Below are 16,037 nucleotides of genomic sequence, written 5' to 3' on the forward strand. Positions count from 1 at the left end.
GAAAAAATGGAAGAGTTTGATCAACCACACAATGGGAAAAAAATGCAGTCATTTAGTTTTCTTTCAGTCATCAAACCAAAATCTTCTGTTTAACTTTTACTAAATTCAATCAGTTAAATCATCCAACCAAGTGAAGCAACAATTTGAACTTTTTGTTCAATAAAATTAACCTTAAACAGAGAATTTGCTGAAAAATGAGAGCTTTGTGTGCAAATCTTAAAAGTGTGATTGAAAGATCAAATATTGATGCATGATGCAGCGGAATGAGCGATATCCTGGATTCGATTGACAAAAAGCTCTCCAGCTTTGATGGCCGCCTCAATCTGCTGGAGATCCTCCATAGAGAATTTCAAGGTCTGCGGGAGTCTCTGGAATTCAGCCAGCAGCAGGTGCGGGAGCTCGCAGCGGAGAACCAGGCCCTCAGAGAGACCGTGAAGACCCTGAGCAATGACACCGCCCGTCTCTCCGAGGAGAACCGATCCATCAAGGAAACCCTCCTGGATCTTCAGTCGAGGAGCATGAGGGACAATCTAGTGGTCGCGGGGGTTCCAGAGGAAGCAGGAGAAGACCCCGAAGCCACCGTGAGATCCTTTTTACAGGTCCACCTGAAGCTCCCCCAGGAGGAGGTGCAGAAGATCTCTTTCCACAGGGTTCACCGCCTCGGAGGAAGAAGGTCCGACCACCAGCGCCCGCGTCCTATTGTGGCTAAATTCGAACATTTCAAACAGAAGGAGTTGGTGAAGGGCCGCGGACGGGAACTGAGAGGCACGCATTACCGCGTTAATGATCAGTTCCCGGCAGAAATCCTCCGTAGAAGGAAGATCCTGTTCCCGCTGAGGAGGAAGCATCTTGCTGCTGGTTCGAGAGCGATTGTGGCCGTTGACAAACTTTACGTGGACGGCCGGCTGTTCCGGGACCCGGAGATCACCCCCTGGCTGTGCTGAAGGCTTTCAGATCCGCGCTGAGAACATCTGCGCTGCCCAGAAGAAACCCGCTAAACTTACCTCAATGAATGGAAAACCGGATCATCAATAATCCACACCTCGATCGCAGGAAAACAGTCTTTTTTTTCTTCTTCGTCACCTCAGTCCCACTGATGTTTCTATTGTTGTTTTGTTGTTGTTTTCGTTTTCCCTTCTATCTCTTTTTTTCTTTCCTTTACTCTCCCCCCCCCCTCTCCCCCCTCATTATATGTAAATCACCTGGAAGCAACTCATCCTCGGTAAGTATTTATTTATGCACGGAACGGGCGCGCGCACACACAAGCGCACACAGGGGCGTGCACATGCGATCCCGCACACACACGCCGACATACTGCAATCACCTCACACAGGCTCTCATAGGACGCACGCGACACGCAGCTCACATAGCCAGAAAACGTTCACGCGCACAGCGCTTCTCAATGCGGGCACGCGCACACGGAACGGTACACAAGCACTACTTAGCTTTACACCTTTTCAGTCAGAGCAGTTATGAACAGTCTTAACATCGTTAGCTGGAATGTGCGTGGACTTGGCTCTGAGCCAAAGAGACTGAAAGTGTTAAATCACCTGGATGGTCTAAAAGCAGATATAGCTCTACTGCAGGAGACCCATTTATCAAATTCTTTGAATCACCTTATGTGCTGCTTACAATTTCCAGTTATATACTCTGCCAGTTACAACTCCAAACAACGAGGAGTTGCTGTTTTAATTAATAAAAATCTTAATTTTACTCATAAGGATACAGTTACTGACCCAGAAGGCAGATTTGTAATCATTAATATATCCATTCAGAATAAGGACTATTGTATAGTGAGTATTTATGGTCCTAATGTTGACGACTCTTCCTTCTTTCACAGATTCTTCACCTCACTCTCAGTTCACTCTGACTCCACAATCATTATAGGAGGAGACTTCAACCTTGTTTTGGACCCTGAACTTGACAGACTCAGCACAGCAGCAAACCAGCGTACATGGCGATCTGCAAGTATTCTAAAGCAGTACATGAATGATCTGGGTCTCTGCGACGCGTGGCGCTCATGTCATCCAAACACTAAAGGGTTCACCTTTTTTTCTCCAGTTCACTATTCACACTCCCGTTTAGACTATTTATTAATCAGTAACTCTCTTTTAAAAAATATTCAAAGCTCCAATATCCATCCAATCATTATCAGTGATCATGCACCAGTCTCTGTAAACATTTCTAGGGAAAAATCCACACCCTCTGGTACAACCTGGAGGTTTAATACGTCTCTGTTAAAGGACCAGGAATTTCTTGAATTCTTTAAAAAAGAGTGGGCAACCTTCTTAGACTTCAACAATACTCCAGACATCCCACCGTGCGTTCTTTGGGAAACAGCAAAGGCAGTCATGAGAGGGAAAATCATTTCTTATTCAACGCACAAAAAACGCAAAGAGAAAGCAGATTTATTAGAATTAGAAAATAAAATCAAAACCCTGGAGACTGCTTATGCTGCTTCTGCACAGGAACACATTCTGGGAGATCTGAAAAATTTAAAGCTGCGGTTAAATGACATCATTAATAAACAAACACAATTTCAAATACAAAGGCTACGACTTGAAAGATTTGAAAACTCTAATAAATCTGGCAAATTTCTGGCTAATCAGCTTAAAATTAACAGAGAAAAATCATCAATCACCTCTATTATGGACCAAACAGGAAATGTCACCCATGACCCGGTCGAAATTAATAACGCATTTGAAAACTTTTATAAAAACCTGTACACACCGCAGATCAATCCGTCAGAGCAAAGTATTGACTCATTTCTTAATAATGTAAACCTACCCAGGCTAAATGAGGATCAAATCACAAACTTAGATTCTCCGCTCTCGCCGTCTGAACTTCATGAAGCTCTGTTACTTATGCCTAATGGTAAAGCACCAGGGCCTGACGGCTTTCCTGCTGAGTTTTATAAAGAATTCTGGGAACAACTGGCACCAACATTTTATAAAACTGTCACATCTATTAATGAGAGCCAATCAATGCCACCTAACATGAACTCAGCCAACATAATTCTTCTTCTAAAACCAGACAAAGATCCCACTAGTCCTTCAAGCTATCGCCCTATTTCTCTAATCAATGCAGATGTAAAAATTATCTGCAAAGCACTAGCACAGAGAATAGAAAAAATCACTCCTCACATAATTCACTTCGACCAGACTGGATTCATCAAAGGCAGACACTCGGATGATAATGTCCGTAGACTAGTTAATATAATAGACTTTGCCACCATTAAAAACCAGGAAATGACGGTACTATCGCTGGATGCTGAAAAAGCCTTTGACAGAGTTAATTGGAAGTTCCTTATTGCTGCCCTCCATAAGTTTGGTTTTGGAGAAGCATTCATCAATTGGATCAAAATATTATATCACAACCCCAATGCATCAGTTAGAACTAATAAACAGACTTCAAACAGTTTTTTTCTTGGAAGAGGAACCAGACAGGGCTGCCCACTCTCTCCTTCTCTTTTTGCTATATTCATTGAGCCTTTAGCTGCAGCAATAAGACAGAATGAGAGCATTATAGGAATAAAAACCAAACACAGCCATCATAAAATTAGTCTTTATGCGGATGACATATTACTGTTTTTAAGGAATTTACATTCTGTAAATGAAACAGCAATGATCATAAATGAATTCTCCTCTATATCAGACTATTCCATTAATTGGAATAAGTCTGTTTTATTACCACTCAACAGGAATATGGAACAAAGACTCACAATTCCAGTTAAAACAGGAAATATCAAATATCTGGGTATCTACTTTTCCCCCAAACTATCAGAACTGGTGCAGCTAAACCACACCCCATTACTGAAAAGCATACAGGACGATCTAACACGCTGGACCAACCTGCCTTTGTCACTTATGGGCAAGGTAGCCACGGTTAAAATGAAAATCTTACCCAAAGTTAATTATCTCTTCTCAATGATTCCCACACAACCGCCATTAAAATGGTTCAAAACATTAGACTCATCCATATCAAGCTTTTTATGGAACAACAAACCTGCAAGAATTAGTCTAAAAACTTTAAAATCTGCAAAAAGCTGTGGAGGATTAGAACTACCTAATTTCCACAAATACTTTCTTGCAAATAGATTACAATATATCTTAAAATGGTTAAAAAATAATCCAGAAACCAACTCATGGTTAGACTTGGAACAGGTGTTATGTGGAAAGATCAACCTGTCACAGCTACCATTTATTAGCCAAACAGTTAAAAAACAGGATTGTTTCAAAAGCATTAATATAAATGCCACCTTAACAGCCTGGTGGGAATTTCTCAAAATATCAAAATCATCAATTCAACCGTGCAAAATGACACCCATCTGGAACAACCCGGACATCCTTATTAACAAAAAAATGATTCACTTCCCAGCTTGGCAAGCAGGGGGCATAAAACAACTAGAGCACGTAATTATTGATAGAAGATTCATAACCCCCCAGGAACTTCAAGACAAACATGGAATAAATAACTTCTTGGAATATCAGCAACTTAAATCAAGTATTACTAAAAAGTATAAAATTAAAGACGACGATTTAAAGCTACCAGATGTAGTTACCACTCTGATTAATTTTTCAATGAATAGAACTCTCTCCAAAATTTACAAACTTTTATGTAATTTAGATAACAATATTGCCCTTCCAACAAAAAAATGGGATGCAGACTTGAGCATCAGCACAGATGAAAGCTTCTGGTCAGAACTTTGTCTAAACACCTTTAAACTGACAAAAAGTCCAAATCTGCAGCTAATCCATCTCAAAACTCTTCACAGAATTTACTACACTGGACAGAGGATGTTCAAGATGGGTCTCAGTAACTCAGACATTTGCGAGCACTGTGATAATAATCTACCCGACAGCTACATGCACGCACTGTGGTTCTGCACGCCTGTCCAGGCTCTCTGGCAGCAGGTATGTGCCGATTTATCAGTCTGGCTTAAGGTTTCAATCACTGCCTCACCGTCACTTTGTGTGCTTGGTGACATGAGTGCCATCGATATAGAAGAAGGATTAGCATCTATCATTTTCATAACTCTTTGTATTGCCAAAAAAACTATTTTAATAAATTGGAAAAACAAGAAAAATATAAACATAAGTCAACACAGAAATCTGCTGTTTGATCATATCAGCTTGGAAAAAATGTCAGCCCAAAGCTCAAGTAACTTTGAAAGAATTCAGTCTCTCTGGTCTCCTGTGGTTGACTCCATGACTTAGGGGGTGGAGGGTTTGGTCGTCGCTGCTCCTTGCCCTTCTGCCGTGGTTTGGGGTGGGGGTCGGGGCTTCCGGTGCCTGGCGGGGGCGGTGGGGGGCTCCGTTGGTCGGGGGGTCGGGTCCGGTGCCTGGGTGGGGCGGGCTGGGGCGCTGCGTGGTCCTCTGGGCTTGGGTGTGGGGGTGCGTGGTGGGGGGGTGGTGGTCTGGCTTGGCTTGGGGGGGTGGTCCCTTTGCCTGTGCTGGGGGGGGTTGGCGGGGGGCCCTGCTCGGGTGGGGGGGGCCCAGCGGCGCCGGATGGGCTGCCCATCTGCACCTGGGGCTGGGATCAGCCCTTCCCTGGCTCTGGGACGGGACGGGACAACCCTCTCGGGGCCCCCGGTCGCTCTGGGTGTCACCCGCTTCGGCTGCGGGGTCTGGGGTGGGGTGGGGTGGGGGGCTTGTCGGCCCTGTCCTGTGGGGGGGCGTTCTGGGGGGGAGGGGGGGCCCATTATTAGTACGGGTCGGGGGGGGCTAGCGGGTCGGGGTCTCCGCTGAGGCAATCAGTGGTTGCCTCGGCCGGTTGGCCTCCTCGGTCCCGTCGAGGCCTGACCAGAGCTCTTCTAGGGCCGGCGTCTGGGGGTGGGGGCCTGGGCTTGCTCCGGGGGGGGGCGACGCTTTCTGGCTCCTCTCTCTCTGTGTGGGGTGGGTGGTGCCGGGCCTGGGGTGTCGGCGCCTCCGGGGGTGGGCCCCTGGGCTGGGTGGCCCTGGCCCCTTTGCTGGGGGTGGGCTGGGGGACGGCTGTTTGACCACCGGGGGACAGTCTACCAGCTGTCCCCAACTTACCCCCTTCCTTATATAACCTCATATTAGGGTGAGGGGGTGGGGGGTCTAGCCTGCGATGCGCCTTGGGGGGGGGGCTACTTGGGAGTGGCCCCCCTCCTATGGTTGCCGTATGGAGTGGGCCCCCCCTCTTTCGGTTTTATTTGCACCTTAGACATGTAGGGTCCTTGGTAGGGGGGGTGCTTGGACATCACTGCAAGCAAGCAGCAGATGTCCTCCTGGCACCCTACCCGCCAATTTTAACCGCACCTTAGACATTTAGGGCCCCTTGGTGTGGAGGGTGAGGGGACATCACTGTGAGTAATCAGGAGATGTCCCCTTAGTGCCCTACTCGCCAATTTTAACTGCACCCCCCTTAGTACACACACCCCTCCCCCTTCAATATATACATTCAAACATAAACACACACACATGCACACAAACACCCTCTCAAACACCCATACACGCACACACATTTTACAAGGAAGGTGGGACCTGGGTCCATCTGTCCCCTACCCCTTCCCTGGTGGGGGGTGCGGGCCTCTTGGCGATGGCGGCCGTGTCCCTTGGGTGCCGGCTCCCTGGGCCCGGCGGTGCTCTCTCCGCACGGTGGGGGGGTTCATATTACACCTGAGCCGGGGGTGTTCGTGTCCCTGGGGGGTGGGTCCTGGTCCTTGCCCCTGGACGCTGGGCCCCGCCAAACTTCCAACATGGCCGAGCCTGGTCGGGCCATATTTATAACATCCCTTGTGGGCCGCCCTTTTTTCCCCGGGGTTCCCCCCTCCTGGGCGGGGGCGGCGGGCCCCTGCCTTGCTCCTACCTGGACCAACCGTGGGCCGGGTGGGTGGCTGCCTGGAGTGCGGAGCGGGTCTCCCTTGGGGGGTCCTGGCTCGTACCTGGGGTCGGGGCGGGGGGATGCCCGGAACTCCTGGGTGGTGGTGGGGTGCTCGTCTGGGGCTGTGGGCGTCCCTCTCCGGTGGGGCCCTGCGTTGGGCTCTTCCGGCGCGGCGGGGGGCTGCTTTCCTGGCTGGGCTGGGGCGGCGCTCTCTTTCCCTCTGCGCCTCCCTGCTCTCTGGCTCTGGGGGCCTCGCGGCGGTCCGGCTGGCCCTGGCCTGGGTGGCGGTCTTGGTCGCCCGGGTGGCGGTTGTTCCCTGCCTGTTCCCGTGTGGCGTTGGGGGGGCTCCGGCTGCCGCTGCTGCTGCGGCGGGGGTATGGGTGTGGGGGTGGCTGGGCGCTCCTCCTCCTTCTTTTCACATTCCACCATCCATTTTAGAAGAACATAAACACTCACCTGAGCACAGGTGTTAGCTCACCTTTGCACTAATAGTTTGCATGATTGAATGAAAGATTTCACACTAGTTGGTTTAAAGGCATAGGTATGCGTTCGTGAACACTATCTGTTTTGTGTGCATGTTGACATGTGGACATTTTTGCGGCTAGCAGGTGTGTTGATAATATTTGAGTGTGTGTGAACAGGCCCCGCCCTTTTTGTACTACATTTTGAACCGTACCGTAACGATAAACAACCAGTAAACCTGCCTGCTCTATGCTGCTTCATGGTCTTACCCCCCTTCCCCTCCTATTATCACCCTCCTACCCCCCCCTCTCTCTAACGTCCCTCTCTCTTCTTCCCCTCTTTCCTTTTCCGTCCGGTCCAACACCAAAGATTTTCAAACATGATTGAAATTAATAAAGTTTGGCCTCAATTACAAAAGGGGTTAATTCAGACATACCTTTGGTTTGTCTGAAGATGAATAACCCCTCTTGTTAAAATAAAATATGTCCAACACAAGAGGCCCTCAGCTCTCATCTGTTTGCCTAGCTGTTGGACAGGACAAGTTAAAAAAAAAAAAAAAAAAAAAAAAAAAAAAAAAAAAAAAAATATTGATGCATGGACAGTCAGCGGTCTTTGGCGGTTGGGCTCTGGGCCGTAGACATCGTTTGTGATGACCTCGGACCGAGTGAAGAGCCCAGACGCCGATGGCGGTTAAGGCCAGACCACGTCGAATCAAAGAGCCAGGAGAAGAACAGGCCGGCAAAATGTCTGGAACGACAAACTTCAATGAATTGAGAACTGCCCTTGTAGGGCCCTTGGTAGGGGGGGGTGCTTGGACATCACTGCCAGCAAGCAGCAGATGTCCTCCTAGCACCCTACCCGCCAATTTTAACCGCACCTTAGACATTTAGGGCCCCTTGGTGGGGAGGGTGAGGGGACGTCACTGTGAGTAATCAGGAGATGTCCCCTTAGTGCCCTACCCGCCAATTTTAACTGCACCGCCCTTAGTACACACACCCCTCCCCCCTCAATATATACATCCCAATTACCTGGGGGGTGGGTTCTGGTCCCTGCTCTTGAGCGCTGGGCCCCGCCAAATTTCCAACTGTGGCCGAGCCTGGTCGGGCCATATTTACAACACCCCTTGTGGGCCCTCTTTTTTCCCCGGGGTTCCCCCTCCTGGGCGGGGGCGGCGGGCCCCTGCCTTGCTCCTCCCTGGACCAACCGTGGGCCGGGCGGATGGCTGCCTGGAGTGCGGAGCGGGTCTCCCTTGGGGGGTCCTGGCTCGTACCTGGGGTAGGGGCGGGGAGATGCCCGGAACTCCTGGGTGGTGGTGGGGTGCTCGTCTGGGGCTGTGGGCGTCCTTCTCCGGTGGGGCCCTGCGTTGGGCGCTCCCGGCGCGGCGGGGGGGCTGCTCTCCTGGTTGGGCTGGGGCGGCGCTCTCTTTCCCTCCGTGCCTCCCTGCTCTCTGGCTCTGGGGGCCTTGCGGCGGTCCTGCTGGCCCTGGCCTGGGTGGCGGGCTTGGTCGCCCGGGCGGCGGTTGTTCCCTGCCGATTCCCGTGTGGCGTTGGGGGGATTCCGGCTGCCGCTGCTGCTGCGGTGGGGGTCTTGGGGTGGGGATGGCTGGGCACTCTCCCTCCTTCTTGTCACGTTCCACCATCCATTTTAGAAGAACATAAACACTCACCTGAGCACAGGTGTTAGCTCACCTTTGCACTATCAGTTTGCATGATTGAATGACTGAAATATTTCACACTAGTTGGTTTTAAGGCATAAGTATGCGTGTGAACACTATCTGTTTTGTGTACATGTCGACAGGTGGACATTTTTGCAGCTAGCAGGTGTGTTTATAACATTTGAGTGTGTGTGTGGATAGGCCCCGCCCTTTTTGTACTGCATTTGAACCTTACCATAATGATTAACAACCAGTAAACTTGTTGCTTTATGCTGCTTCATGGTCTTACCCCCCTTCCCCTCCTATTATCACCCTCCTACCCCCCCTCTCTCTGACGTCCCTCTCTCTTCTTCCCCTCTTTCCTTTTCCGTCCGGTCCAACACCAAAGATTTTCAAACATGATTGAAATTAATAAAGTTTGGCCTCAATTACAAAAGGGGTTTATTCAGACATACCTTTGGTTTGTCTGAAGATTAATAACCCCTCTTGTTAAAGTAAACTATGTCCAACACAAGAGGCCCTCAGCTCTCATCTGTCTGCCTAGCTGTTGGACAGGACGAGTTAAAAAATAAATAAAAATGAATTTAAAGGCAGAAATTTGATTGTGATTGGCTGTTAGGAAAATGAGCTCTTTAGCTATTGGCTCAGAGTGAAGACTAATTGATGAGTGATGTGTGGAGTGGTGAATACCTGAAGATGAGGTCAATCTTCCTTATTGAATTTGCGCCACAGCTTCACAAGAAAAAAATATTAAAATAAAAGGCCTGCTGGAAAAGTAGTTCAATTCAATTCAATTCAATTTTATTTGTATAGCCCAAATTCACAACAACAGTCGTCTCAATGGGCTTCGTATTGGTACTTGTACGGTAAACATACAATCAAAAAGGATCATAAATGCATAGAATTCAATAGGATAATACTAAAATTTAACTAAACTGACTAAACTAAACTGGCATCCCTGTCCTTAGACCTTACTTTGCGGTAAAAATAAACGGAATTCGGAAAAAAACGAAGAAAACTCAGGGGTGTCCACAAGAAGGAGGGATTCTCCCCGAGGACAGACAGGCGATTTACCAGAACTCTTAGAGAGGATTAGCTCATCTAACTCTACAACTACATATTTAAAGTCCAGCAAATGATCTTCATTCAGATGAAGTTGGGGGACGGCTGGGGGCGCGAGACAAGCAGGAGACAGGATCCACAGCCAAGTGTAGGAGCATTAGAGGGACAGTACATGACCAGAAACATTTTTCTTATGTGGGACTAAAACCCCTAAGGCAGTGCTGGCTGACCCTGGTCCTCAAGAGCCACAGCCCCACCTGTTTTCCATCCTCTCTGACCAGCCACATCCTGATTGACTGAACACACCTGATTTGGGTTGTCAGCATCAAGCAGTGCAGGGAGAGCTGGAAAACAGGCAGGGCACTGCCTTTAGGCCTTAGCCCCAACTGCCATTACAGGTGGATGCGGGTTGTCTACGGGTAATAAATGGGAAAACCCGTCACGCTGGTGGTCTGCATTGAATTCTGAGATCGTAGACCGCTCAGTGAACCCATAGAGCAAAACTGTTAATTCACATTTTTGCTACGGGCATGTTGAAGAGGACAAGTCCTAGCGAATGCTTATACAACATGTAAGGGTGAGTAAGGGTGAAATAGGTGGGACAATGGTACATTCCTTTTTTTTAGAATGACCTTCCAAGGTGGAAGGTTGGCACCAGTGTGTGACTGGGTGAATGGGTCTGTGGCTGTAAAGCGCTTTGGGCCATCGAAGAAGGTAGAAAGGCGCTATATAAGTATGCGCCATTTACCATTTACCATAATGTTCCTTAGGTGACCGTAAGAACCTTTAATGGAACTGCAAGACACATCTGTGCTTCACGTAACCCTTGTGCTATCTTAGGCACTTTAACATTGGGAGTTGGGTCATCTAGACCCACTAGACAGAGCTATGAACCTTTTTTCTTCAATGATTTGTGATCTTCACTGGTGTCCATGGATTACATGAAATCTTTCCACCTTTATCCACCTTTGTCATGGTAGGGAGAACAAGTTACTGTAAGGTCACTGGTCAGGAAATAATTTACTGCAAAACACACGTAGAAGACATTAGTAAACTTTCATATTTTAAAGTTGAACTCAAATAATCCCAGTTTGAAGTACAGTTTCATAGTTAGATCCTTGGTTTGATGTGGCTTTGATCCATCACCCCATAACTTTACACACACACAAAAAAAACAGTTTATTACAGATTTCTGCAGCCTAATTAAAACATTTGTAAAGTATTTGCAGGAAAAGCCTGTGTCTTCTTGTGAGAGGGGATTCGTTTGTTTTATGTTGAATCAGCAAAAGGCTGGACACGCATAAATAAACTCAGCACTCTGGGAAAAGACTTTAACAATGTATTTAAGCACCATAATTGTTTTTATGGAGCTCCTCTTATAGCCATAATTGTTCATAACTCTATAAACAAGGAAGGCCGTTCATTAGAGCACGAAACAGCACGTAAAACAAGGCGAGAATCTGTTAGACTTCTCTAAGAAAAGTGAAGAATACATAACACATGTGCCCACAAAGAAAATAACTTTCTCAGCATTCTGTTGTTATGTTTGTTCGTTGGATCAACCATTTGTCAATTGGTCCAGCATTTTTAAACACATTCATCTTGACTGAACTTTATCCCATAATGCATATGAATGCAGGGATTATTTTTAGAACAGCCACAGACCAACAAACCAATCAAATTGTAATTTACCGCTGTGTCCTAAATATTGACTGTAGATGAAAACTGGACTGAGCGACCCCTCCCCTTTGGCATTCCAAACAGGAAGTGCACGCTGGCTCCAGGAAACCAGAATTCCATAGACTTCTTAAGAGAAATAAACAGCTGTTACTGAGCCTTTCTGTTGGTCAAAATAAGCATTCTTGCTCTGATACTTTTTTTAAACATCTGGTTGATGATCCTTATTTTTTAAATGGTATTTTTTCTGTAGTTCAAGTTAGAAACTGACCAATCAGATGATTCAATTAAAAGTAGGATGGGCCTGCTGACCCTCATGTTCTACAATTTCAACATTCGGACCAATCAGTTTTTACTAACAACATCTAGCTCCAAGATGGCGACCTTCATATTGAGAGAGAATGGCGACGGGATTGACTTCATTTGGCTGAAGCTAAAAATAAAACAATTCAAATGAGTGATGTCACGCTCACTCACTGCAGTTCTCAGATACAGTCAATAGCATTACACATATGCGCATAACTTTATTGAAATTCTAAAGATGTTAAAAGAAAACTGGATTTCGCAAAACTGGATTTTTGATTGACAGCAGATACTTTCAATTATCTGCCACGGCACTAGCGCTCATCATCATCAATCAAAGGAGACGTCGGCGTCGTATTCAGGCTGTGGACGGGCCAGGGTGGCAGGGGCAGAGTGGTGAGGTCAAAAGGGGGATGGCGAGAACAGGTAGCGCCTGGAGGCCATACAACACATTCGTGGCTTTAGTTTATTTTAAACTGAAAAACAAAATGCTGATTCAGCAGAATCAGTAAAACTGAATGTTTTACTGAAATGTTTCCACTTCACAGGATCCTCATGTCCTGACTTCCTTCCTTTTCATGGCTCAGTCACACGCTCTTTAGGAAAATCCTCTCAGGGGACTCCAAAGTGAAACACGTTTGTATTTTTATTTCTATTTCTATTTTTTATATGATGGCATGAAAATAAAAGGGGGGACCTCTGAGTTATGAGCTCTGAGAACAGTTGACTCTTCCCCCAGTTCATTAAACACACTGTAAACCCTTCAAGTGCAGCAACAAACTGGCCCAAAGATGAATCCTTCAACTGGAGCGCTTCCTACGCGTTTCCTTACGCAGCTGCGATGTTTAGGATGATTGGTTCCAGTGGGACTGGACCTCGTCACATGTGGCTGTGTTTGTGCCACACTAACTGCTTGGAGACCGCTTTCATGCCATTGCGCCCAAACACAAATGACACAAATCCTCCCTTCGGCCGTCTCCTCTGCAGAAACTTCCAGTACCTAACAAAGTTCTAATAGGAGAGCCGCTCCTCCTGGAAATCGGGTGTGTCTTCGTTACTTACAAAGTGAGTGCTCCGTTTTGTCAGTATTCATTATAAGCAGTTGTTAAAAATTTACAGTCATGGGAAAGCCCAGGTTTTCCTGTCTTCTCTGTAATAAATTTAATTCTTAGTTCTCAGAGGTTGACAACATTCCCCCAACATTTGACCTGAAAACATTTACGTTCACAACAAGTCTGTCCAATCCCGGTTCTGCTGGTTTATGGCTCTCTCTGTCCTCTCTCTGTTTTTAGACCTGCAAAAATGTTACCATCAGATTCCTTCTCGGTCAACATGAACACTGTAATACACAACTAAACAGTCACCTGATTGCGTGGAACTTTCTTTTGCCTCAGTAACCTCCCTGCTTTTTTTTGCACATCTGATGTGTACATATAACTGCACACAAATACGGACATTTTTGTATGTGCGCAGTTCATATTTTGCATATTTGGACACTTCCGTTGTACACTTTGTACCTTTTGTATGTATTGATATATTTTTTTGTATTATATTTCATTAGTTTTTGTCTTTGCACTGCAAATGGTGATGGCTTCAATTTTATTTTCCAATGGATAGTGAAATGGTCCGTCCACCCATCCATCCATCCATCCATCCATCCATCCATCCATCCATCCATCCATCCATCCGTCCATCCATTTATCCATCTATCCATCTGTCCATCCATCCATCCATCCATCCATCCATCCACCCGTCCGTCCGTCCGTCCGTCCGTCCGTCCGTCCGTCCATCCATCAACTGGTGGCTTTGGGCTAAAAATAGACAAACTTGTACACCCCTGAGGTTCTTTTTTTCTCCGGATCCTAGTTTTTTTTTGTTTTTTAATGAAGTTTTTCCTTGACAAGAAGGAGGGTCTAAAGGCAGGAATGCCCAGTTTAGTTTAGTTTAGCCATCACCCATTGAATTCTATGACTTCATGATACTTTGATACAACTGATACTTGATACTGGTTTAAAGGCCATTGAGACGACTATTGTTGTATCCTTATATAAATATATTATATCCATTGGCGTCCGACAGGCTTGTGTATCACGTGCAAACCCCCATGTATGCAGCATAGGAAGCCCGTCCTCGCACCTTACTAATGAGTAGAGTGCGTACGGAAACCGTACCGCAGCATCACCTGCACGTCATAAGTGCGTCTAACTTCCATTATCCTTACACATACTTCACGATACACTTACCACATGCACTGGTACGTTCCATCCCATCCACGTTCATGGCGTCCCGTGAGGTGGCCGTACAAGGGAACTACTTTTGATCCCCTTAAAATGTAGCGGCTCCTCTCTATGAACCTCCACGAGCGCAGACAACTCCAAACACTCACAGCACCTGTACAGGTGCGTGTGACTGAGACATTTATTTAATTTTCATGTCAGTGACATAAATCCGATCATTTTAGTTTTTAAACTCTTCATTTTCCATTGTATTTCTTTGAAAATATTGTAACGATCCAGCCGGACCATCATTTAAGCAGGGAAGCTAAAGCCAACTGCTAATTTAGATGGCTTCGTTGGAGAGCTAACCGTGCCCCATACACCGCACGACCCTGGTCAGTCTCAAGCAGAAATAAACAGGAAGAGAGGCAAAGTCTCCTTTTGAGCATCTAGCCCATTTATTCCAACACACATACAGCCCAAACAGCATGGACGGTCACTTCAGCTTCCAGCCCTCTGACTCAAGGTTTCACCTAAGCTCCCCACTTCCCATGAGCCTTAGGGGCTGAAGGCGGGGCTAACCCCCAGGTCGCTACACTGCCCCCACCTAAGAGGATTAGTGTCCCCACAACCCTCACATAACTGCAGAACTGAACAACACAACACAACAGCAAAACACAGGAACACACTGGCTGAAGACTCCTTCGCACAATCCTGGGTTTCGTCCTCCACCGTGTACAGTCCTCCTCTTAACTGGCTGGGTTAGCACATCCGTTACTGACACAGTCCCATGCCAGTATGTGCCCAGCCAGGAGAATCAGTCACCGCCATCAAGGTGCACATCACCATGGGGGAGCAGACTCTCTTCAAGCGAAGAGCTGCACATCAGCAGAAACGGTCCCCAAGCATCCCAGGCTTTTGTGGTCATCGCTGCGGCGACGAGACTCCAGCTGCTGACGGATCAGTTTCGTCGAACCCTCCTCCCCAAAGCAGAGCTCTGCTGTCCGCACTGACAGGTCTCGCAGCTCCGCAGGTGGGAGGTCCAGCAGTGTAGCGCCCTCTAACGCCAGGCCTGGGTGTGTGAGAAGTCCCCTTTGGCGTCCAGCCCTCCATGGCCAGTCGCCAGGTTGACCTGAGCCAGGTGTGGTTCCAGTGTTGTTGAGCCATTGCGTTGTGAAGGTTCAGCTGGGCTGCGCACCGTCATCACAGTCTGGTCCGGATGATCTAACGTTTGTGCCGGGCAGGGCCCGGCTGCGGATGACGGTGGGTGCTCAATCCATCAGGGTGGTGTTATCGCCCTTACTCCTCCCTTGTCCCAGACTGCCACCAGGATCAACTGCTCTGTCTCACCCTCCATGGCGATGCTCTCCATGGTGTAGCAGCGGCTAAGCATCCCACTTCTGACACCAATGTAACGATCCAGCCGGACCGTCACTTAAGCGGGGAAGCTAAAGCCAACTGCTAATTTAGATGGCTTCGTTGGAGAGCTAACCGTACCCCATACACCGCACGACCCTGGTCAGTCTCAAGCAGAAATAAACAGGAAGAGAGGCAAAGTCTCCTTTTGAGCATCTAGCTCATTTATTCCAACACACATACAGCCCAAACAGCATGGAGCGTCACTTCAGCTTCCAGCCCTCTGACTCAAGGTTTCACCTAAGCTCCCCACTTCCCATGAGCCTTAGGGGCTGAAGGCGGGGCTAACCCCCAGGTCGCTACACTATTATAAAAACGAAATAGAAAGTGGAGAAGGCGTATGTGGTTTTTAAGGAGTTGTTAATATTAGCAGTAAAACAGATTTTATTTCATTAGTATTT

Source organism: Oryzias latipes, chromosome 1 (genome assembly GCF_002234675.1).
Source record: "Oryzias latipes chromosome 1, ASM223467v1".
NCBI lineage: Eukaryota > Metazoa > Chordata > Actinopteri > Beloniformes > Adrianichthyidae > Oryzias > Oryzias latipes.